Raw genomic sequence first — 25,810 nt, forward strand, 5'->3', positions numbered from 1 at the left:
TTTGAGATCCAAACATGACTTGGAGCTATTTGATAATTTCTTCTCCCAGAGGATCTTCTCTGAAAAACATCTCCCATCATGGGCTTTCCTCCACTATTTTCCAGAGCTAGGATTTATGGGACCAATAGAAATAATTTTTCAAGGTCAATGTCAATCCAAATCTGTATTAAAATCACTCATTTGCATAAACTGAAATTTGAAATATTTGAACTGATGACATTGGTATTTTATATCGAACAATATCTGATGTACATCGTTGCCTGTGCTGTGAACGCTTCGATCAGTTCGTGTGTTAAAAGTATTTTTTCCCAGTGCCCTTGTTGATGAGGCGAACAGAGACGCAGAATTTGGTTCAAGGTTCGACTCGATCTTATGAGCAAAATAAAGCACCAAATGAGAATTTCTGAAACTCCTTCAAACAATTACTCAGTATCTAGCACTATCATTCAGAGAAAGAATATTAATGTTGTGGTTCTGTTCGCCGAGCTGGAAGTTTTTGTTGCAAACGTTTCGTCCCCTGGCTAGGCGACATCATCAGTGCTTGGGAGCCTCCTGCGAAGCGCTTCTTTGATGTTTCCTCCGGTGTTTATAGTGGTCTGTCCCTGCCGCCTCCGGTTGTCAGTTTCAGCTGTCCGCTGTAGTGGTTGGTATATTGGGTCCAGGTCGATGTGTTTGTTGATGGAGTTTGTGGATGAGTGCCATGCCTCTATGTTGGGTATCGGGTCCTTCGTTCTGGTGAGTTGTTGTCTGAGCGTGGCTGTTGGTTTGTGTGCCGTTATGAGTCCTAGGGGTCGCAGAATATTAATGGCAACAATCCATGTGTTTGAATTTGGCCAGTGGAATCACCTTCCTCTCTGTTGTAAGTTTTTCTTTCGCTACTGCTGGGCCACTTCGAGTCTGTGCTGAGGGTGCTCACTGCGGGTCTTCACTGAGAGAGTGGCCTCTAAGGGCATGTTCTTATCGCCCCTCACCCTGGACCTTCCAGAATGTTCTGTGGCCTCTGGCCAACAGGGTTACATCAACACCCTTCACTGTTTCCATGATGGCAAGGTATGAAGTGTACATCTGTAGATACTAGCAGGTAATCAAAGTCCCAGGATGCCTGATCAAAGTTTCTCTAATACACAACCCTCAGGCTGTTTATGATTGGTTCCCTGTTATGGATCAGACCAGACCCTCCCAAAATATATTAAGAAGACAGACCCTAACTTCTTCTTATTTTAAAGGCAAGTGCCAGGCCTTTTGTTCCAGTAGTCAAACATCAAAATGAAGCAAACACACTTTATTCACAATAAAGTACAAAAAAAAAGGAAGAAATTGGAATAACAAAGCTGTATTGCAAAACTTAGCAAATTAATATATTATTTAACTACTAAACAGTAATAATATAGTAACATCCCATAAACATACCCTTGGGAAAGGCAAAATCAATAAAATAGATTATCTCACATGCAATTACAGCAGCCCACAAGAAAAACATCAAGACAAAACTCTGAGAGAGTGTAGCAGGGAGAGATGTACTGCAGCTTCCAAACACTGTTGAGACCCCAGCAACAACTGTTACTGAAACAAAAAAATCATGGTTCTGTGGAAGTTTGATAACGCCCATTCAGGCCACTTTTATTGTTCCAAATTTTGAGAAAACCAAGGTCTCACAAACAGATTATTCTAGTGGCTCTGTGTAGACTGTTCATCACCAGCATTGAGGGTGGCACAGTGCCTCAATAGTTGCTTCACAACTCCAGGGACTTGGGTTTGATTCCAGCCTCGGGTGACTGTCTGTGTGGAATTTGCACATTCTCCCTAAGTCTGCATGGGTTTCCTCTGGGTGCTCCAGTCTTCTTCCACTATTCAAAGATGTGCAAGCTAAGTGAATTGGCCGTGCTAAATTGCCCAAAGTGTTCAGGGATGTGTAGGTTATGTGCATTAGTCAGGGGTAAATGTAGAGTAATAAGGTAAGGTTATGGGTCTGAGGGGGTTACTCTTTGGAGGGTCAGTGTAGACTTGTTGGGATAAATAGCCTGTTTCCACATTGTTGGGATTCTAATCATTCTAACCACACTTCTGCCTTAAAACAAAAAATGAACAAAATGCACCTCTTAAAGTCATCGTATTATCATACCTGTGAACCTTTGTAACCTGTTTTATTCAGGTTTCAGTTACTGATAGCATCTGGCTGCTAGTTAATTTAGTTGTTTTGATGAAGGGTGGCTAGACTGCTTTCTTCCAATGAATTTTGTCACACCTGCTAAGTTTCTCCAGCAATTTCTGTTTTTGCTGCTTTCTTTAGTTTGGCCTATTTTCTGTCTAGCTTCATTTCTCCTTCTGTGGGTCAATTTAGAATGTCCAATTTTAGGGCTGTGACTGCTTGACAACAACATTTGAAAGGAAAGCTAGAAACCCAAGCATTCATAATCAAGAAAATGAACTCACACCTTTTGTTCAAACAAACCTGGTTATTTCTTTTAACAAGAAGTTTTAAAAACAAGCTACTCAACAAAGATTTTTTTTTCTCCAGCAAAAATTCACAGTTCAATAGCAATTATTTTTGGGAGGCAGGGGTGAGCTTTCTTGACATTATACTTTGCTCAAAGTAAAGTATTTCTAAAAATAAAATGCTGGGCAAAACATATCTCTACAAAGAATTAAGAAATGCCATTATGTATGGATAAACTAAATTTCAATTACAAGTCCGCAGATCTGGTTTAATGCAACTCATGCACTGTAAGCCAATGCACATACACTTGCACTAACACATACAGACACACATGCACTAAAGCACTGTAAGCAATGATTACTTGTGTATTGTGCCAATAACTTGGAATTGTGCACAAAATAGATATAAGAAAACATGTTGCTGTATAGAGTAAAACAGATTCTTAGCTACTCAGAAGATGAGCTTAAAACTCTGTCAACAGTTTGGTCACTTGAGATAATTAAGTAACACACTGATAGAGGAAACATCACAAACATTCCAATCTGGATTGATGAGAGAGCTCAGCACATCAGTGTAAAAGATAAGGCTAAAGCATTTGCAACAATTTCAGATGCAACAGTAACCCCTCTAGAGGTCCCCAACATCACAGATGCCACAATTCACACTGTGTGATATCAAGAGATGGTTGCAGGCACTGGACACTGCAAGGCTCTTGGCCCTGACTACACACTGAAAGTAGTGCTGAAGACTTGTGCTCCAGAAGTTGCTGCTTCCCGAGCTAAACTGTTCCAGTACAGCTATGACAGCTACACAAATTGCCCAGGTATGTCCTGTACACAAAAAGCAAGACAAATCCAATCTGGCCAATTACTGCCCCATCAGTCTACTCTCATTCATCAGTAAAGTGATGGAAGGTATCATCAACAGAGCTAGCATGCTGTGCCTATTTAGCCATAACCTGTTCATTGACACTTAGTTTGACACTAAGGGGAGGTAATGGCTTAGTACTATTATTACTGGACTGTTAATCAAGAGACCCAGAAAACTTCTGGTGACCTGGGTTCAAATCTGTCATGGCAAATGATGCAATTTGAATTCAATTAAAATTTGAACTTAACAGCCATCATATAAATATGATGGCTGCAAGAGCAGGTCAGTGGCTAGAAATCCTGTAGTGAGTAATTCACTCCCAGACTCTACCAAACCTGTCCACCATCTAAAAAGGCACAAATCGGGAGTGCAAAGGAATATTCTCAGTTGCCTGGATGAGTGTTGCTTTAATCAAGAAGCTCAACAAAATCTAGAATAAAACAAATCATTTGATTGGCACCACATCCACAATCATTCACTCCCCTCATCCACTGATGCTCAGTGGTAGCAATGTGTACCATTTACAAGATGCACTGCAGAAATTCACTGAAGATCCTCAGACAGCACCTTCCACAACCACTTCCATCCAGAAGGACAAGGTCAGCGGCTATGAAGAAAACACCACCACCTGCAGGTTCCTCTCCAAGCCACCAGAATTGGAATTATATCACAGTACCTTTAATGTTCCTGAGTTAAAATACTTCCGTAGCAGCACTGCGCATGTACCTACCCAAATGGAGTGCAGTTCACCACCACCTTCTCAAATGCAACTAGGAATGGGTAATAAATACACACCTAACTAGTCATGCCCAAATCCCATGAATGCATAAAAATAAGGACATATCCTTGCTTGTAAAAATTCTAAGCAACTAAGGTCAGTTTAAGTAAGTACTATGGCTTAATAGTTTAATAAATGTGTACCACATTAAGTGGAAAAGTATCCATGTTTTTGTGTGCTACTGATATCTGGACCAGACCAAATATAGGAGGTTGGAGAAGGTCTTTTAGCCTCCCTCAACATATTACCAGTAGTGAACTGTTAGTATACCTCAATAGTTATATCTCACTGCAGTTTTGTAACTCGTTAACACACATACAATCTAATTATACAAGCCATTTCAGAAAGAATAAAAACAAGCTCTGGATAATGAAACATGCATTTATTGGCTCCATTTCAAACAACGCCTTGGAGGCCAGTAAGCACACCTAATAAAATGAATGTGCAAACCACATTTCAAAGGCAAGTGTCAAACTTTTCTTTTTTTGTGTGTCATTCAGTATAACAACTTGCTACACTTCCACACACAAAGATACTTAGAAGGTTGTTCATTAGTTTAATGGGCATTCTGTCTTAACTGAGAAATGTGACACACATATGTTCATAGGAGACAGAATATTCTTTTTTTTTAAATGAATAAAAAAAATTGCTTATTTGTGGTAGTCTAGATCTTTGGTTTAACCTATACTGTAGTACACGTGAAAAATAGCAGAAAACATTTGCATTTAGTAATCTAACATATACTTAGGATATTTGAAAGGATTTCTTTGCCGATGAAGTACTTAATTAAGATTAGTCACTGAAACATAATGCAGATAAAGTTGGTATTGGTGCTCATGTAAAATGATGAAATAGAATAACTTGGTTAAACCTCACATAATTTTGTTTCTTGCTGATACTAGTTTGACTGTGTTTCCTCTACCCACCATCACCCTGACCTTGGGGCGTTTACCTTGGGGATCCTTGAGACCCACTGACAGTATGCATCATCTACAGTATCCGTCAGAACGAGCTTCTGACACAGTAGGACATAATTGGATAATTCTAGTCAGTTGATTCAGAAGATTGTAATTGAATTAGCAGGAACTATCCTTCTTGTGTACTTTCTAATCGATTTGTTCAGTGGTGTTATTGCACGCCCCTGTAGTTGTGGGATTTGAACCGAGGTTTCCTGGCTCAGAGATAAGAACATTACCACTGCACCATTGTAGCCTTCCATGTAGTCACAAAATGGTACTCATGCTACTCCATCGCATTGCTAGAATAACGCAAAGCTTTGAATAAGATTAAAGGAATGTCAAAACTTTTAATTTGTAATATTTGGTTGTTTTATGTTTACTGTAATACAGAGGAACTTCGATTATCTGAATATTAATTATCTGAATATCGGATTGTCCAAAGTGGATCTCAAGATCCCAATAGAAACATTATGCCAAAGAGCTGTTTCAACCCTGATCATGTCTTTTGTTTACAGGTACAATGATTAAAAACAAATTTGGCTCACTAAAATGCTGCCGAAAACAGTCCTGAACAGTCCAGGCACCGTCTCCAAATGACTGACCTCCCGCCCTCTCTCAGGTCAGATGGGGGCGGGGGGAGCGGGATGGGGACGGGCAGGGAGGCAGGGTGGGGACGGGTGGGGGGGCTTGTGTGGGAGCAGAGGGGGTTAGGGGCAGGTAGGCAGTGGGAGCGGGCAGGGGGGCCGAGGTCCTGTGCACAATGTGCTTTTGCCTAGTCTCCTGAACAGGGAGCAAACTTCACATAAAACTCTGAGCCCCAGATTAAATCAATTAACCAAATGATCAATTATCCGAACGAAATAGTGCCCGCCTATCTCATTCAGATAATCTAGGCTCCTCTGTATACAGTGCAGTGGTACTGATCTTAAAATTTGTTTTGGTTTTAAAAGTAATCCAATTGTCGAAGAACAAGGCCCTAGAAACGTATGAATTGAGAATGTGGATGTTGTGTTGGATGCAGAGTTTGAGAGTTGGGAGGCCTTGGAGGTCTGGGGTTTTGTGATGGAAACCCTATGGGAATTACTTGCTTTTAAATTCCTATGCCAGGTCATTCACTGTGCACTCCCTTGCCTGGTTAGTACTCTCAAAATCCATCACCTCACACTTTTCAGGAATGGAATTCCATTTGCCATCATTCTGCCCACCTGACCTGGCTATGAGCAATACTATCTAAATTTTAAATCATAGATTCATTCTCTAAATTAAGTAATGATAACTTTCACAAAATAAAATAAAATTATTTAGAGAGGTTTCTGATCATGTCAACAAATCAGCTTTGGACAAATGAAAGAAATTTTCTGAACATCAAGCATAATTGTACACAGCAAGACCCACAAAGAACAATAAAATAACAACTAGTCAATCTACAACAAAAACAGAAAATGTTGAAAGTACTAAGGAGGTCATGAGAGAATGCCAGTTCAGGTCAATATTCTGTGTAAGACCATCAACAGTTGATACAAGGAAGACAAACATGTATATATTCCCCACATGAGAGAGACCAGGAACTGTGGAGGATGGAGATGGTGTGCAAAATGTTTAGGCATCCATGTACACTGATCACTAGAAGTTAATGTAAAGTTATAAAATGTGACCACAACACAAGTAGAATGTTGGCATTATTTTCTTACTAAAATGAATACATGATACTTCCATTGAGGGGGGACTTGTTTGACCCCACCTGGAACATACGTTCAGTGCTGGGTGTCAAACTTTAAGAAAGATACAAAAGCAGAAATTGCTGAAGAAATTCATCAAGTCTGACAGCATCTGTGGAGAGAAAGCAGTGTTAATGTTTCAGGTCTTCAGAACTGATTGCAACTAGGAAAACCTGGTATGCATGCTGAAAATGAAAGTGGGTTTGGTAAAGGAATATATGGTAGGAGGAGATGGAGCCCAGAGAGAGAGAGAGAAAAGCAATTGGGTAGACATGGGAATGGATAATGGTGAGCTGGAGAGAATTTTCTTTTTGAAATACTTGGCTCAGTGGTTAGCACTGCTGTCTCACAGTGCCGGCGACCTGGGTTCAATTCCTGCCTTGGGCAACTGTTTGAGTGGAATTTGTATATTCTCCCTGTGTCTGTGCAGGTTTCCTCTGGGTACTTCGGTTTCCTCCCACATTCCAAAGATGTGCAGGTCAGGTGAATTGGTCATGCTAAATTGCCCATAGTGTTAGGTGCATTAGTCTAGGAAATGAGTCTGGGTGGGTTACTCTTCGAAGGGTCGGTGCGGATGTGTTGGTCTGGAGGCCCTGTTTCCATACTGTAGGGAATCTAATCAAAGAAAAATTGATAACTGGGACCATTGATGGGTGAAAACAGGTCTGCCGTGATGACAGCAGCCCATGGTGTGGGGATGGGTAAAAGACATGGAAGAAAGAGCTTAGGCCTTAAAATTATTGACCCCTGAAGGTTGCAAGGTTTCCAAGCAGAAAATAAGTGCTTTGAGGGAAACAAAACATTGACTGAGTGACTACTTTGCAGAATACCTTCCTTCTATCTGCAAAAACGACCCTGAGCTTCTGCCTGTTACTTCAATGCACTACAGTGTTCCCAGGCCAATATTTCTTTCTCAGACCTCTGGTAGTGCATCCAAGAGGTTTAACACAAGCTGGCCAAACAGCACATCAAGGTCCCTCTGCTCCTCTGTACTTCTGAGGTTTATATCATTCACTGTGCACTCCCTTGCCTGGTTGGTACTTTCAAAATCCATCTCCTCACACTTTTCAGGAAGGGAATTCTATTTGCCATCATTCCACCCATCAGACCTGGCTATCTATATTATCCTGAATTCTAGGGTTTTCCTCTGCGTTATTTACCATATTACCAATTTTTGTATGCTTTGCAAACTTGCTAACAATATCTCCTGCATTTCTATCTAAATCATTAATTTACACCATAAATTCCAAGAGAACTAACACCAAACCCTGTGACACACAAGTGGACGTAGATTCCCATTAACACCACACTTGGCATTTGCCACAAAGCCAATTTGGGATCCAGTTTACCAAATTGTCTGGACTCTTACTTTCTTGACTGGTCTCCCCTATCAGATCTTGTCAAAAGTGCTACTTATCAAAATTCATGTAAACTACATTCATTGCATTAACTTAACCACATATCTAGTCACCTCAAAAACCTTAATCAAACCTGTCTGATTGGTCTTGATTAATCCTTGCCTCTCCAAGAGAAGATAAATTCGGCTCCTCAGAATTTTATTTTTGATTGATTTCCTATTTACCACTGATATTAGATTCATGGTTTATCCTGACCATGCTTCTTGAATAATAGCACCATATTAACCACCCTCTAGTCCATTGAAACCTCTCCTGTCGACCGACAGGATTTGAAAAGTCATGTCAGGGTTGGTGAAATGTTTATCCTTGCCTCCCCCAGCAACCTGAGATACATCTCATCTGTGTCTTAGTGACATATCCATTTATAAGCCTACAAAAAAAGTGCTTTGAGGGAAACAAAACATTGAGTGACTACTTTGCAGAATACCCTCATTCTATCTGCAAAGCCGACCCTGACTTTCTGCCTGCCACTTCAATGCACTACAGTGTTCCCAGGCCCTCATCTCCTTCCTCTCAATTGTAATTTATTCAAGTATATCACTGTCATCGTCTTTGATTTCTATACCATTCTATATCAAGATTTCTATATCATTCTTCTCTAATATGAATGTAAAGTATTCACTTAAAACCTCACTCCCAATACTTCTGGCTCCACAAATGGTTTACTGCTGAGGACCCTAAACGGCCTCATTCTTTACCTGGTTTTTCTCTTCTCCATGAAAAATCTTAGAAAATGCCTTTGGATTTTCCTTTGTTTTCTCCGCTCTTTGTTCTTTTAATTTCATTTGGTTTTTAAGTAACCTGTACACTTTTTATTATGCCTTTCAGGCGTCTACTGTTCTGAGCCTTTGGACTCTCCCACAAGTTTCCTTTTTTCTTCCTCAAGCAACATGTGTTGGGCAGTGTGATTGTTGGAGGTGATTTTGTAAATGTGAATCTGCATCCATTTGTACACCATAGGACTGGGTTTAGTGCTGTTGGAATTTGTAGTGTACATTACTGATCTAGACATAAATGGAGGAGATTTGTTCAGCAAGTTCGTGAAATATGCTTAAATATCAAGGGGTTTTTGGAGTTTTTGGTCCCATTCATCATTTTTAACAGCAGCATGTTGGGTCATCACTTACACATTCCCTTTTTGAAAGGCTTCGACTGCTCCAATAGAGATTTTCCTACAAGTAGCCGTTGCCCGTCATTTTGGTCAGATTCTTTCTTAGCGTATTAATATTTCAAATTGGCCTTCTTAGAATTCAAAACCATTATTTCTGGTCCATCTTTGTCCTTTTCCATAACTATCTTAAATCTTATTGTGTTATTGTCACAGTCACCAACATGGTCTCTCACTAACTCTTCTACAATTTGTCAGGCTTTTTCCCCAAGACTATGTCCAGCACTGATTTCTTCCCTTGTAAGACTTTCTGCATGCTTATAAATCTTTCCTGAAGACATTTTAGTAAATCTATCCTCCCTAAATCTTTCACACTTTGTTTACCCCAGTTAATATTGGAGAAGTTATTTTTGCTATTATTTTTACATTTCTCCGCAATTTGCACACATATCTGTCCTTCTATCTCTCCCTGATTGTTTGGGAGTCAATGGTAGACATCCATTAATATGATTTTCCCATTCTTGTTTTTATATTCTACCCATATGTTCTCAATTAAGAAACCTTCTAAGCTGTTGTCCCTTCTTTTTTGTAGGAATTGGTCTCATAATATTACAAAACATTTTTACATCCATCCTTGCCTTGTCTGAAGACTCTATACTCCTGAATATTAAAATGGCCGTCCTGACTTTCCCTCAACCATATCTCCAATAACGACAATGATGTCATTCTCCTATGCGATGATCAGCAACCTCAACTGATATGCCTCAGTCACAAGGTATTTTGCACTGAAATAAATGCCATCCCACCTTGCTGAGCTCCATTATGTCTTAATTTGACTTTTTACACTCTCTTTCTGCCAGACTTTGTTTATGTTCCACATTTGACTGAACATCATCCACAATTGTACCTTCACTGTATATACTATTCCCCGCCAAATAATTTTAAACCCCATCAAACTGCATTAGCAAACCAACCCTGTGAGGGCCATTAGTCCCATTGCAATTCAGGTTAATTGCATTCAATTGAGAAAAATTAGGAAATGGATTACCTGAGAGTAACGGATTTAATTTAAAGTTTCCAGACCCAAAGTTTTCAGTTAAATCCATGAAGGGGTTATTTGAAGCTAAGAAAGTCTAAGGTCTGTCATGTGAATACTCAGGGAAGAGATTAACATCTCTCAAGACTGAGAATTGAAAGCAACAATTCAGTCAAACTTCTAGATGGAACTAGGAAGGGAATTCTCTCTGGGTTTGAATACTGTTCAGGAATGTTGTTTGGATTGATGGAACATTGTATTTTTTCCTGTGTGCTTTGAAATCTTTAAATTGTGTTAGGTGTAAATAACGTAGCTTATTTTATTTATTCTCTTTTATTTAATAAACAGCTGTCTTATTGACAAAACCAAATCTTTAGCATTCTATGTTTATGTTTCAATGAAAGACCAACTCGTTAAATAATACAAAATCTATTGATGTGGATCAGGCCAGACACCCTTCAAAATTTCAAAAAGGTAGCCTGGATCCTAATTTTTTCTTATTTTAAAGACAGATGTGAAGTGGGTATTCCAGGTGTGATGCAACTGGTCAAACCACTCAGCTTTAAGCAAAACAGAATTTTTTTAAACACTACAGTTGAGACACAAACAAAAGAAAGTGGAATTTAGAATAAGAACAATTGGAAAACTCAATCAATCTGATACAGTAACCATTACTAATTAACTGCTCCAATACCTTAACATCCCATAAACACACCCCTTGGCAAAAAGGTAAATTCAAACAGATTCTTACAGGCAAGGGAGAACAACATCCAGAGAGAGAGATTTCAGAGAAAGTCAGAGGAGTCCTTAACTGAAGCTTTGCAATTCTTCTGGTATTCACACATTTTGTGACTGCTGCAGGTAAAAAAAAAGGAATGCTTGAATCGGGAGAACTGGCCATTCCCTTTCCATTGTTAAACTGTTTTAAAAAAAAACTCAAAGGCCTCCTAAAACCTAGACTCTTTGGTACATTTGCCTTTAGAACCTTTCCAACAAAACCAAGGGAAAAAATAACCATTTTAAAGTAACAGCATCATTACACTATTAAGTGATACAGAGCGAGATGATACAGACTAAAGGCCTTGAACATTTTGTCACCAGGGAAAAATTCAAGAATTGTGCAACGTTAAGGAAGATTAAGAAACTAAATTCTTTAATTTTGACATCAAGACAGAAATTTGGGCTTATTGGAGGGTGTAACATTTTAAATGCTTTAGAAAGGCATATCTTGAATATTATATGTGGTTAGGAAAGAATGAAATTAAAGGTAAATGTAGCACTGGTATCAGTAAACACTTCTTCAGGCAGAATAATCCACTCTTAAAAAAGTTATTGGATGGAATTAGAATGAATCGATTCATGAATCAGCTGGCACATTTGAAGAACAAACAATAGGTTTTTATGTACTTGATGAATGAGCAAAATTGCTTAAATGACCTTTGATACCTGAGAAATAAGAGACAATACAGAAGTCCACATGGAGCTGGAAGCGAACATACACCTAATGAGACCTGTTTCACTGTTTAGCTCTAGCCTTTGTGCAGCTGACCAGATCATCGAAAAATAATTGTTATTTCATCCAGTAACATTCATGTTTGTGTGTATTTGAAAGGCAGACATCCCAGCTAGTAATGGCCAGAGAGTGTAAATACTTAGCTGGAGTTAAAGTTCCTGACGCTGCTGGATTCTCTTGATAGTTCAGTCAGATTTTGTGAGGATTGACATTTCCTCTCCAGTAGGCACTTTGGCCAACTTTATCACCATGGCGATGAAGGAGAGAAGCTCAGGAGTTGTTAGGCCACAGCTTCCCAGATATCAGAGTCACTGGTGACAGCTCTCTCAGCACACCTCAGTGTAGGATTTCTGTTCTATCTATATATCCACAATGAAGAGCTACTGCGTATCTTAACTGCTGCCATTTCTTTGACACATTGGGCTGAAAGAAGCATTTGCTTTTTTTTTTGCAAATTAATTTGAAATCCTTATTTGCTAATTCAAAATGCTTTTTCCCACATCCACAGAGTTTAAGGCTTTATTTTCCTAAGAAATTAAAACTGCCAGGGTAGATTTATCAGACTTTGTCATTATTATGGATGTAAACTATCTCATGTCAAATATATACATTTATGAATTATAGATCATTCATAGTTAATTCTACTAATCAATTGCACATAATATTCATTTTCAATTGTTTTAAATCTGTTTCTGTGTTTTTTGGCTCAACAGCTTATTCAATTATTTGCTTATTTAGTAAAATTCAACCTTCTACAAGCTTATTTGCAATAAATATACTAGTAGTATTTTACTCTTTTTCTATTTACAAATGCAATCTAGCAACTCTCTAATGCAGATTATATCCATAACTACATTCTTGGTGGTGTAATTTTAAGAAGCTGTTTAACTGATTATTTGTAATAGGCCAATTATGCAGCATAGCTAATGTTTTGTGCATCAACAGGTTTTGCAAATTGTGCATGACTATTTCAAATTAATGACATGCTAGAAAGGTGAAATGGAAGGTACCTTCTGATGCACACCTTTCCAGATTTCCTTGTTTTCTACAAGTAGAACATACATATATCATTCACGCTATCCCATTTGCCACAATTTCTGCAGTGTTAGCCATCAACTCACTTATAACAAGAAAGCATGCCCCATTAGTTTTATGCTGTAGTCCCCATCCAGATGCTGTTGTCTTGTGTTCTACTGCAAATGGTGCATGGAACTGAAATTGATAATAAAGTATGGAGACGTTAGCGAAGCTTTCTATTGAACCATTCCTTTGAATATAAAATGTTACAGATTTATTATCTGAAATCTGTGGTGTTCAAATTGGTAATCCAATGTGCTGACATTTTTTTGCAAAGCTTTATTAAACACTCGATAAGAGATTGGAGCATTAAAATCAAATCTACCACCATAATGTCACTTCACAAATTTGCATTCTAAGAAATGAACATAATTATGAAACTTGGTATAACTTGATGATGAACATAAAGCAAATAAAGCATCAATGACAATTTACCCTAATGCACTCATCAGGCTCATATTTTCCAGCTTGGTTTTGTTTACAGATGAGGTCCTTTCCAAATTTCTATCAGTACATTTAACAAGTACAAAAAGATAGCACATTTTCATGGTTTATTCCACAAAGATAATTCTGGCTTGTCAAGGTTCAGGCTGTCGCTGGATAATCCGAAATTCAGTGTGCCAGAGAACATCTAAACATCTCAATAAATCCAGGGTCCAGTCAGGAAATAGATTTGCGCTTCAGTTAATATCAGCTATTACGTTTATCCTCAGATTGGAAGGTGGGAGATAAGAAGTGCACTAGAATCTTCACTTGGGCTTTGACTGAAATAAATTTATTAAGCAGTAAAAGAACACGAAAATGGCACTGCAATATGCAATTTTGCAGCTATTCTTAAATCCAACCAATGATTTGAACATGCAAATTACTTTCAATTGTTAAATGATAATGTGAGCATTTGATATTGTGGCTCCTTTCCTTTTATCGGTGCCTGGAGAATTGAACATCTCTTCAAATGCTCCAGAAAATATTTCAAGAAATGCAGGCTACTAAGTGTTTTCCAAATGTGACATGGTCCCAGTGAAATTTAACCATTAACAATTCAATACAAAAAAATTACCTACCAATGAAATACCTGGTTGTACAAATCTCTTGTCATTGAATAGAATGGTTGGGATCCTCTCTTGGGCATCCGCTGATGAGAACCTCTGATTCAGAGATATCTCCATTAGCATTTAGTGACTGTATCATGTTCTTCTAGCCCCTTACTGCATCAGGTGGGAAATAATTGTAAGCAAAAGTGAGGACTGCAGATGCTGGAAATCAGAGTCTAGATTAGAGTGATGCTGGAAAAGCACAGCAGTCAGGCAGCATTCAAGGAGTAGGAAAATTGATGTTTCGGGCAAAAGCCCTTCATCAGGACTGAAGGCACGGAGCTTCCAGGGTGGAGAGATAAATAGGAGGGGCGGGGGGGGGGGGGGCGCTATGGAGCTGTGGACTTCACCAGTTTCCTCATTTCCCCTCCCCCCCACCTTAGTTCCAATTTTCCAGCTCAGCACCATCCTCATGACCTGTCCTACCTGCCAATCTTCCTCCCCACCTGTCCGCTCCACCCTCACTTTCATCCCCACCCCATCCACCCATTGTACTTTTTGCTACCTTCCCCCACCCTCCTCTTTGACCGATCACCTTCATCCCCACCCCCCTCCACCTATTGTACTCTTTTCTACCTTCTCCACAGCCCCACACCCCTCCCATTTGTCTCTCTACCATGCAGGCACCATGCCTCTATTCCTGATGAAGGGCTTTTGCCCAAAACGTCGATTTTCCTGCTCCTCAGACACTGCCTGTCCTGCTGTGCTTTTCCAGCACCACTCTTATCTAGACTGGGAAAGAATTTTGTTCTCTTGCAGAATTTATTTTTGCTGTTGTAATAGAGTCTCTGTGTTGACTGAAGAAATGTATCCTTATTTTCTTACTCTAAATGCTAGGTGGGGGTAAGCAATGGTTAAAGATTTATGGTTAGCAAATTGTTTAATGAAGGCAAGATAACCTGGCATTATTTTTCAAAGCTTTAGCCATGGCTAAATACTTCTTAAGTGGGAAAGCAATCGCAGATCCTGCCAAGATCTTGGACACAATGCAGGAGCTATTACTGGTATAGGTACCCAGAGATAAGGGACTCCACACGAAACAGATGGAGAAACTGATTTGTTTCCTTGGAGCAAAGAAGATTCAGGAGAGATTTAATATAGGTTTTGAATTGGAGCCTTTGACCAAACAAAAATGTGGTTAAAATGATTCTTGGATGCTAATCTTATAAAGCGCAAAAATAAAAGGCAACTTCATTACAGATGTGCAAGTCACATACTATGTTGAGTAAACAATATCACAACAGATTTGCTGAGGACATCTTGCTGAACAGTTGATGCTTAACACCTACTTTGATCCTGGAGGTCTGTTTTGGATAAAAATTCAATGTTGATACAGTTGCTACAACTGAAAACAACACATTCCATCAATGTGAAGTCTAGTGAAACATCTGCGATAAGTGGATCCCAAGACCCTGACTCTAATTTAAAGTTGGGGGCATTTTTGGTGTGCTCCAGATGCCAGGTAATTGTCTTTTGGACATTTTAATTACCTGGACAATTCCTATGGTGTCACGTGCACTGGGATTTTCAGATGGCCCCAACTTGCAACTGATATCTCCATTACTGAAATGACTATCTTCCTATTGAACATTCTGGAGCAATATCTCCTATGTGACACAACATCATACTTGTTTGTATAACTTGAGGTACCTTAGAATATTATATTGCATTAAAGGTATTATACAAAAATATATTGTTGTCAATTGCCTACTTCCCATGTTTGATGATATCACTGTTGCTGGATGCCTGGAGATCACCTTGAACTGGTTTTAGATTTATATTGCTATTGAGAAAGGAAAAAGCCATGGTACAGAGATAACAAAACCTTTCTAAGCAGCTTTCTTCAAAGGCAATCACTATTATTTCGCTGCTGGCCACAAAATTTGTGCCAATGTAGTAAATTATTACTGCAGGCTTTATCTATTCCACCTCAAATTTCATTAGGCACCTGACAGAAGATTAGTCAGGTGATATGCTTTCAATTTCAAGCTAAAAGCTACAAATAAAAATGGAGAAATTTTCACCACTTTGTAAGTTCCCAGAGATCCCAGGAGATTGCAAAAGCAGGCTTGTTGAACTGCATGTATTGCTTCCGATATAACAGCATCCATTCCGAAATGTGTCTTAACAGGTACCTGTAGCAGTTTCAGTATTTACTTATATGATTGTGAGGTGTTGTAGACATCACAGGATCTGGATTTCAATATACTCACGTGGCTTCCGGCCTGCTTTTATTTTTTTTAAATGGAAAGAAATGCAAATTAACACAATCTATTTGACATCCAGTCTTTAATATGATATAATACTACCCCCCCCCCCCCCACCCCCCACTGTGTCGGGATCAAAGTCATCATTTTTGCTTTATATCACAAAATCAGGTCACTTGTCTCTGATCCTATTCTCTCCGCTGCCCTGTTTTTAACTACTGAACCAGACCTTTGCAATGGTCAATCCTGAATTGAGCTTCAAACTATAAATTGTTCCCTCACCTTGACAATTCTGTTTGTCCTTGGTCTACCAAAGTTTCCCTTCCACTTCAACTCCCTTACATTCCAATGACTCGCTGTTTATTTTGGCTCTAAAACGTTGTTTGTCAAACAATGAGTTTTCTCTTATTTGTAATAAAATTACTCACTGAGTCAAATGCCCTTTGCCCCCGAATCCATTCTTTATTCAAAATGTTGTTTGATTAAAATACAGAGCATTTCATACTTTTAGTGCAATTTCAAAGGTTTAACAGCTCGTCAATCATTATGTTTTGTATATACACACTTTGGTGATCATGTCAGAAAATAACATTAATCTCTCCAAGCTCAAATCTTTCAACACCATGAAATGCCTTGAAATCAAGTCAGCTGCTGAACATAATGAGAGAATGACGCCATCAACAAGATTTTGTTTTAAACATAAAAATGTACTCTAATAACTATCATTATGAATTTATAACATAAATGCACACTCAAGTATTACTTGTAATCGTCTTTTAAAAATGTATGCTAATGTTTTGAAAGGTCGGAAGAGATTAGTGATTACAATTATGGCTGCATTACTGTAAAGTATAAGCAATTTACAGGCTCAAAGACATGAAGTACATTCACAGTTTGCAATTACAGAACCATCCCTTTGATGAAGGGTGTACTCAGATCGACCAGAGAATAATTGCAATGACCTTTGAATGATTTTGTTCAATCTTTGAAAGGCATCAGTGTTGAGTATACAAATACAAAGATTATGATTGGAAACCTAGTTCTTTTAGTCTTCCAACCATCTGCATAGTACGATCCAACATTAATTTAACCTCCTTTTACTACAGTTGAAGAAACTTCCTAACAAGTTGCATATCTAAATTGATAGCGGGCCTAAGGCAGGAAGGGAATTAAACATAATAGTGAGTCACATTATATATTAATGATCTGGATGAAGGGACTGGGGGAATTCTAGCGAAGTTTGCCGATGATACAAAGTTAGGTGGGCAGGCAGGTAGTGGGGAAGCTGCAGAAGGATCTAGACAGTTTGGAAGAGTGGTCCAGGAAATGGCTGATGGAATTCAATGCGAGCAAATGCGAGGTCTTGCACTTTGGAAAAAAGAATAGAAGCATAGATTACTTTCTAAACGGTGAGAAAATTCGTAAAGCCAAAGTACAGAGGGATCTGGGAGTGCTAGTTGAGGATTCTCTAAAGGTAAACATGCAGGTTGAGTCCGTGATTAAGAAAGCGAATGCAATGTTGTCAATTATCTCAAGAGGGTTGGAATATAAAAGCAGTATTGTGCTACTGAGACTTTATAAAGCTCTGGTTAGGCCCAATTTGGAATACTGTGTCCAGTTTTGGTCCCCACGCCTCAGGAGGGACATACTGGCACTGGAGCGTGTCCAGCAGAGATTCACACAGATGATCCCTGGAATGGTAGGTCTAACATATAAGGAACAGCTGAGGATCCTGGGATTGTATTCATTGGAGTTTAGAAGATTAAGGGGAGATCTAATAGAAACTTACAAATTAATACATGGCTTGGAGAGGGTGGACGCTAGGAAATTGTTTCCGTTAGGCGAGGAGACTAGGACCCGTGGACACAGCCTTAGAATTAGAGGGGGTAAATTCAGAACAGAAATGCGGAGACATTTATTCAGCCAGAGAGTGGTGGGCCTGTGGAATTCATTGCCACAGAGTGCAGTGGAGGCTGGGACGCTAAATGTCTTCAAGGCAGAAATTGATAAATTCTTGATGTCACAAGGAATTAAGGGCTACGGGGAGAATGCGGATAAGTGAGTTGAAATGCCCATCAGCCACGATTGAATGGCGGAGTGGACTCGATGGGCCGAATGGCCTTACTTCCGCTCCTATGTCTTATGGTCTTATTTTTATATTCGGGCTACTGGGGGAATCATCTGCCAATGTTAGTCAACAAGGACACAAGTCATAGATGAATGGGACATGTTGCAGAGTAGCATACTGGCTGCAGACTTTCAGATGAACTTATATTTATAACGGATGGAGAATGGCAAATATTCCAGGATAATTTTGAAATAGTGACTCTGAAGGTGACAAAGATATGGATCAGGATTTCAGCAGCATGGAGGTACATGCTATTTCTGAAATGGGTTTTGGTGTATTTTAGAATGGAGGGGTTGTGTGGATAGGACCTCAGCTCAGGAATAAATAAGAAACACAGTTTGCAAACTAACAGTCTACTATGTCCAGAATCTGGTATCAATGGTGGAGGAATTGGCAGCATACCTGATAAGGCCACTAGAATAATGAACAAAAGGTCCCAATAATACCTTGGGAGCATCAACTCAAATCTTACCAGAATTGCTTTATTTTAAATAAAAAGATCTGGAATTAAAAATTAGGCTCAGTAATGCTGCCATTGAAAACATCAATTGTCATAAAAGCCCAACTGGTTTACTAAAGCCACTTGGAATAAATCTGCTTCCTTGTTACAGTCTGACCTTTATCCTGAGATTGCAGACCCAGCAGGACTCATTATCAAACTCTGGTGTTGTCAGGATTGTAGATTTGGAATGAGAGGTGGATGTCCCACTCTACCCTGATTAATACTGCCAACAGCGTTTTATGGCTGCAAAGCTGATGTATTTGTTTCTGACTCTAATGCCAGGAAGAGGGGGATAAGCAATCCATTTTTCTGCAGAATTCTGCACTGAGTAGGATGCAGTCAGTCAATTAATTTTCCCTAGATTGATCAATTATTAGCCAAGGGACATATTTTCACAACAGTGAGGGAGTCTCTCAAAGGTGGAGGGACCACTGGAGCTCTTCCACTGTGAAAACAACAGGAGGATACTTCAGACAGTCAATGAGGGAGTAGGAGGTCTTCCATTCAACTTCCTGAATTAAATATATCATCGATTCTGTGGGCAGGCCACAACTGTGGGTGAGTGGGGGCCCTATAGAAGGGCTGTCTGCAATTGCTGGTGCCCTGAGCAGATAGGGCAAATCATTCTGTCTGCCTGGACTGGCAGCATTACTTCCAGCAACACTTTGTCCCCAATTCTGCTGTAAGCATTTCAACTTCAGGAAGCTGATCCAGCTCTTGCCCTCTCTGGAAACCTTTTGGCCTCCTTCATTTAAACCACACAGCCCTTATTGAGCCCAATTTGACTACCAACCACAGGAAAATGACCCAGAGAGCAAATGCAGCAGGGAGTCATCACAGAGACCCAATCGTTCCACTGTATTTGCACCTTTCCCACCTCTGTTCCTGGACTTGGTGGAGGCTCAAAAATAAAGCCCAGATTATTTTTTTTAAACCTACTGTCTAATCAAGCTGCTCAGTGATATTACTGCATACCTCTTAAGCAGGTAGGACATGAATCCAGGCCTCTTGGTCCAGAGGCATGGACACTACTACTGTGCCACATAGGCCTTAAACAATGAGATACATTCAGCACTAGACATTTTGGAATTCTTTTTTCTTCCCCTAATCAAGCTGCTTAGAAATGTTACTGCATAACTCTTATGTGGGACCTGGCCCTTCTGGGGCAGAGGTAGGGACACTATCACTACACCACAAGAGCCCTGGACTTTCAAATGGGAGAACTTAGTTGAAACGGAGGTAAAGATAAACTCCCTTTAACAAACCTCATTCAATATTAAAATATGTGTTGATTATTGCCTCAAGTAACATGTTGCACAAGTCAAGACTTCAGGTTTAAATGATGTAGTGTTTAATGGTTTAATTGATTGATGTTTGATTAATTTTGTCTTTTAACTGGTCCATGTTCACTATGCTTAATTGGTTAAACCTGGTGGGAGTATCTAGGCGCTAAAGTAAACAGAAGCTTCCAGGGAAGCTTGAGTTTTGAGCAGGTTTGTACAAATCCTGTGACTATTGAGATATTGTAAAGCACTATAAATAAGCCTGTTTAGACTTAAAACTAATCTACTTTCTGAGGCTAATTATTTACAATGAATGGGGATGTACAAAATAGTTTGTAAGTTTAGATTTCTAGCAAACAGCTTTCATGATAAATATTGTTATGGATGCCAATGTTATTCCTCATAATTGATCACCTCTTTCTGAAGAACAATAAAAATAGAGATGAAGCAAGGAATAGGAAGAACTGATGTATTGACTTACAGAAAAATCAGCAAAACATAAAAAAGGAGGGATAGCAGTAAGCCATTTGGTCCTTCAAGTCTGCTCTATCATTCATTATGATCATGACTGGTAATCTAATTCAGTATCCTGTTCCCACTTTCTCCCATTTCCCTTTGATCTGTTTAGCCCTAGGAACTATATCCAATTCCTCTTGAAAACATACAATGTTTTGGCCTCCACTGCATTCTGTGACAGAGAATCCCACAGTCTTACCATTCTCCAGGTGAAGAAATATTTCCCCATCTCAGTCCTAAGTGGCCTACCTTGTATTCTTAGACTCTGTTCTCTCTAGTTCTGGACTCTGCAGTGATTGAGGAGATCCTTCCTGCATTCCCCCTTTATTCTACTCCACTCCAGTGAATATAGTCCAAACTAATCCAGTCTCTGAATGATTGATTGTTTTCCTTGATGAAATTCTGTTCTAACAATGAATATTAATTAAATCTCCCTTCTTTATATTGATACTATATTCCATTAAATTTGTAAATAATACTTTGCTTATGTAAAGTATAAATAGATTATAATTTACAGCTGTGTGCATATTAAACTGGATGGAACATAAACTTGTTTTAACATCCTTTAGAAATAGCAATGAACTTTTTCTCCTAGGTCTTGCTCAATTGAGCTAGGGACAAACTATCAATCACTTGAATATTCAAATGAGCTTTGTTTTAATGAATTTTGGTAATGTCTGTCAGCAGAGAATCCGATGGAAGCATTTCTGGAGCTGGGGGAAAGCTAAGATGATTCATTGGGCCTGGGACCAATGTGTTCGTCAGTCACTTTTGATTCTTGGAGAAACCTGCAGTCTGAACTTTCTCACTCCCCTCCCTGAAGGAGGCAACACAGAGGTCAGCTAGAACGACACAGTAAGCACAAATGAAATGTGTCTGAATAAAAGATAACCTTGCCATGGCTGAAGTGTCTAAAGGAAGGCTTATTTTATAAGATAATGGACTGTGGTAGAGCTTTTGGGTTTCATCTGCCACTGGCTCTAACCCTAGGCTTTGCCATTAGGATGAGGCACAGGCCAGAGGCCAGGAATTCTCCCCGGGAGGAGAGAAGGCAGCTCAGAGGGTGCATAACCCAGCACTGCACTGACATTTCTTTTTGAAGCTGTCTGCTGATGCAATATTGATCAAGCTAAGAGCAGGTCAACTCGTTGCCCTTCCCCAGGGGAAGATGGGAGGTTTGTGCCATGAGATGGTCAGGTGAGGAGCATGTTTTCATTTTACACTGAGGCTTTTTTTAAGAAGTGCTGCTGTGCTAACAAGATGTACTTAGCTGACAATGTTTTAATTTGGGAGAGTTTAATATGCGAATGACATGCTCAAGAAACTTTGAATGTCGGCGCATTCAGCAGTTCAAATGAAGTTAGAAAGTTTTTAGTTTCCTGCATCAATTCACCTGAATTTTGAGAGGCCGAGAGGAAGGGAAGGCAGCAGGGGTGTTAAAATATTGGGAAAAAGAGAAGGAGATACAAAATGCACAACAACTTCCCACTGCTGTGACATTGTGTCTACAGCAGGGAAAGGTGGACCTTAACCCCAGAGGCTATTATACTGTTAGTGGTAATGACCATTAATGGCCTCTTCCCGCTTTGGTGATTCACCAGCAAACCAGGAAGGATAGGGGTGTTGGGGGGGGCGGGGAGCGGGAGCAGCTTTGGTAGTGGTGGTCTCCGCTAAATTACTGGATGGCCTCCTCAAGGCCTTGGAAAAAGGACTCTGAATCAGGCATGTGGTTGCCTGCAAAGGGCGTTGCTGCTGAGGCAAAACACCTATCCATCACCAATCAGCCTTCCCACCGGCCTAGCCATTGCTAGGGTGTGCCAGACTGGTGCAGTGGTCCCATCTCTGTGGCACTGCTGGAATTGCCAAACCAGCCAGCCCTCTGACTGCTCAAAGTGTCACCTGTAACCCCAGGATGGAGGGGCATAAGTCAGACCAGGGCTTGGGAGAGAGGGTCACCCCCAAATTTCTGAGATAAAGCCATGGCTTTACTACCCTCAGCCAGTGCCCCCTAAGCCTGACAAGACATGTGAGTAGGATTGTTCATCATGTCCTGAAATGTAGGCCTGCTTTTCAGGAAGGAAAATGATATCACTGGCTCCATAACGCCACATCCTGTGTTGCTCCTTGGTGTGCTCAATGCTGAGGGGTAACTCACCACAGCAATACCCTTTTTATATGGAAGTACCTCACAACCCTGGATAATAACCAACAGTGGCAAACTATCCTTAGCCATTTTATGCACTTCAGTATCAGGCAATGCAAATTCTAGTAAGTCTAAATCAAATTTGACATATGTTTCTGCAGCAGTTTCTCCTAATTAATGTCAAGTAATAAGATGGGCTGGAGGTGAATTTCTACAAAGATTTTACATTACCATTCAGAATAAGGCCAGCAGCTTTAGCATCCTGTTCTAGCTAAGATAGTGTCAGGGCCTCTCCTCCTTGCCCTGCCCCCAGGGTAATGGCAAATCACCTTGAAAAAAGCTGCCAGGAAATTGGTCCAGCGTGAAGGGTCAATAGACAATGAGCCAAAGACCAGGCTTTGGGCAAAGCTGATGTGACGTTGTCTATCACTTCAGTAGAAGGGTCTGCAGAAACCTCCCAAACCTGCACAGGAAGGTTTATATTGCTTTAGCCAACTCTCTCCTGCTAAATTATACTGGATGACTGACTGACTGTGAAAATTAACCCTCTTTTAACTTGCAAGTGGAGCTTGCATTTTCACGATGTTTACTATATTTTCAAACCTTACAGAGTTTCCTGTACAATAACTTGTTTAAATTGTCATCCATGTCCCTAAGTGAGCAGCTGCAGCCACTTCTGATTTGAAACAAAATAAATCACCACTGAAAGAAAAATCACATTAGTGTGTGTGGCATTCTTTAGGTTTAATGTTACTTGGTTTAAGGATAAATATCCGTTCCTAAGGGGCTTTGAAACACCACCAGAATTTTTTATTCAATATGCCACCAGGGGAATATTATCTCTAATAAAGGACAGTGTTGATACACTATTGTAGAATTGTGTAATACAGAGTTGATTGATCCACAATAATGTGTTTGGTACTGTTGCCAATTTAAAGATTGTGTAATGCATAATAAGTTATTTTGTTAAATGTCAAAATTGAACTGAGATTGGCATTAATTGGTTAAACCTTTTCATCACAAGAAATACATTTTGAGGCACACTATCCTGGAACTCCAAGCTAATTCTGTATTGTAGCAGTTTGACTGTGATGCTATAGATGCATGTTTGCATTGCAAAGATGATTAGCAGACCCTGCATGTAAATCATGGAAAACAGCACCACCTACTGGATATATTTATCTGCTTCAGCCGCTATTACTAAACTTTCACAGAACATATTTCTGTCAACAGCACGCAAGAAAACTCCTCGGCTTTTTACAGCAAAATTAAACAAAATGTACATGGTGAGTGCTTGCATTTTTTCCTCAGGTGTACAAGAAGCTGTAGTAATCTTGTGGATTGCAATATTCCCAACTAATAATAGTTACCTCCAGCATAGTGTGGGAGAATTTTAATTTTGTGCCACTTAATAATGGACTGTCATAGCAATTCTACTGAAATGCCAGCATCACACTACTTCAATAAACTGGGGGGGCAAGATCTCCTCAGAGTCTCTGTTGTAAAAGTCACTGAAGATAATTTTGATTTTATGCAATAATTTTTAAGATGGATGATATCAGCTTAGCCTGCCTATGAAGACAATGAAAATCAGGAAGGATGAATTACAGATGACTGATCACCCATTTTACGCTGTTGCCAGTGAATCTCGATACAGACACTCACCTCAAATGTAAAACAATTAGTCTCCTGGGAAAATTAAAAGTAAGAAATATTGGCTGATGCAGTCTCAAATGATTTTGTTGGGAATTCCTTCTTAACTTCCACTGTTTTAGGAAGGTGAGTTTCCTTCCAGTCCTCAACCCTGCCTCCCTTTATGCTCTCCTTCTGTAACTTAATGCTGAAGATTCAAGCCAGGGAAGATTTGTTATTTAATTATTTTGCTGCTCCTCTCTGTGGAAAGTGACTTCAAATACCAATCCTTCCTTTTTATATCTGTGACTCAATATCTGTGCTTTGGCAGTGAAGAAGGCTCTAACTGTTTGATAATCCACACACAAGGAATGACATATAATTCCTACAGCCCAGAGCTTTAATCTAATGGTAGATTCTTAGATTGACCTTTTTCTGGGTATACAATGCAGTAAAATCCCTGACTGTTAAGTCATTTGCAGCAAACTAAAGATAGACTTCAAGCATTTAAATTAATATGTTTATCACGCAACTCATATTTGGTAACGCAGTCCTATGAGTCTCTCTCTGTCACATAGAGCAGGTCTGAGCTGTGGGAGAGGCCTGAACCTATCTGCAAGAGAGAAAGGGGGAGAAAACCATTCGGAATACTAATTTGGGGACTGCCTACTGGCAGAGGGGAAATGCAATTGTATGCTGTGTACTAGCTGGCTTGACACTGTCATGTGATCTCTGTAGTTTGCCTTCACTTTGGTTTGTAGTAACCAAGAAAAACATAAATGAAATATTATGTCAGAAGTGACCAGTTGAGATTGAGTAAATTCTCAGAACTGGAAAAGAATCAGGTAGTGTTAAATAAAAGCAAGGAATAATTACAGCTGCAGTCTGCACCTTCAAAGTGTTGGGCAAGTTCAGCATAGTTGTGAATTTTCCACTCCCTGTTACTGTGGAAATTAAAGGAGATATGAGACAACACTGGAATGTTTTCGACTCTTGGAGCAAAGCTGTGAAATAACAATATGTGACATAACTGACTTCAAAGACTAAGCCAATGTGTGCTTGCTTCCAGTACTGTTATCACACAACCATATTTGGTAACTCAGTCCTGTGAGTCTCTCTCTGTCACATAGAGCAGATCTGAACTGTGGGAGAGGCCTGAATCTATCTGCAAGAGAGAAAGGGGAAAACATTTCAAGAAAGTAGCCCAGACCTTAACTTTGCTCGTTGTTTTAAGCAGGTGTAACATGGATATTCCAGGACTGATGTCAGTCAAACCACTTAGTTTTAAACAGAACAGAAGTTAATTACAAGATTACCAAATGAAACACAAACAATAGAGAACAGAATACAAATAACTTATCCGAAAACCCAACTTATACTAACTTAATGAT

General features: G+C 39.5%; 1 long non-coding RNA gene across 1 annotated transcript in view; it reads left to right on the forward strand.

Annotated features, from left to right (window-relative positions):
* Positions 1-20,249: 20,249 nt before the first annotated feature.
* LOC122557148 overlaps positions 20,250-25,810 on the forward strand; it is a 46,621-nt gene continuing 41,060 nt past the window's right edge. Inside the window, exons 1-2 of the long non-coding RNA XR_006313755.1 lie at positions 20,250-20,338; positions 21,329-21,841. This is a non-coding gene — a long non-coding RNA (uncharacterized LOC122557148). The remainder of the gene's footprint in view (positions 20,339-21,328; positions 21,842-25,810) is intronic.

This window comes from Chiloscyllium plagiosum, chromosome 15 (assembly GCF_004010195.1).
Source record: "Chiloscyllium plagiosum isolate BGI_BamShark_2017 chromosome 15, ASM401019v2, whole genome shotgun sequence".
Taxonomy (NCBI): domain Eukaryota; kingdom Metazoa; phylum Chordata; class Chondrichthyes; order Orectolobiformes; family Hemiscylliidae; genus Chiloscyllium; species Chiloscyllium plagiosum.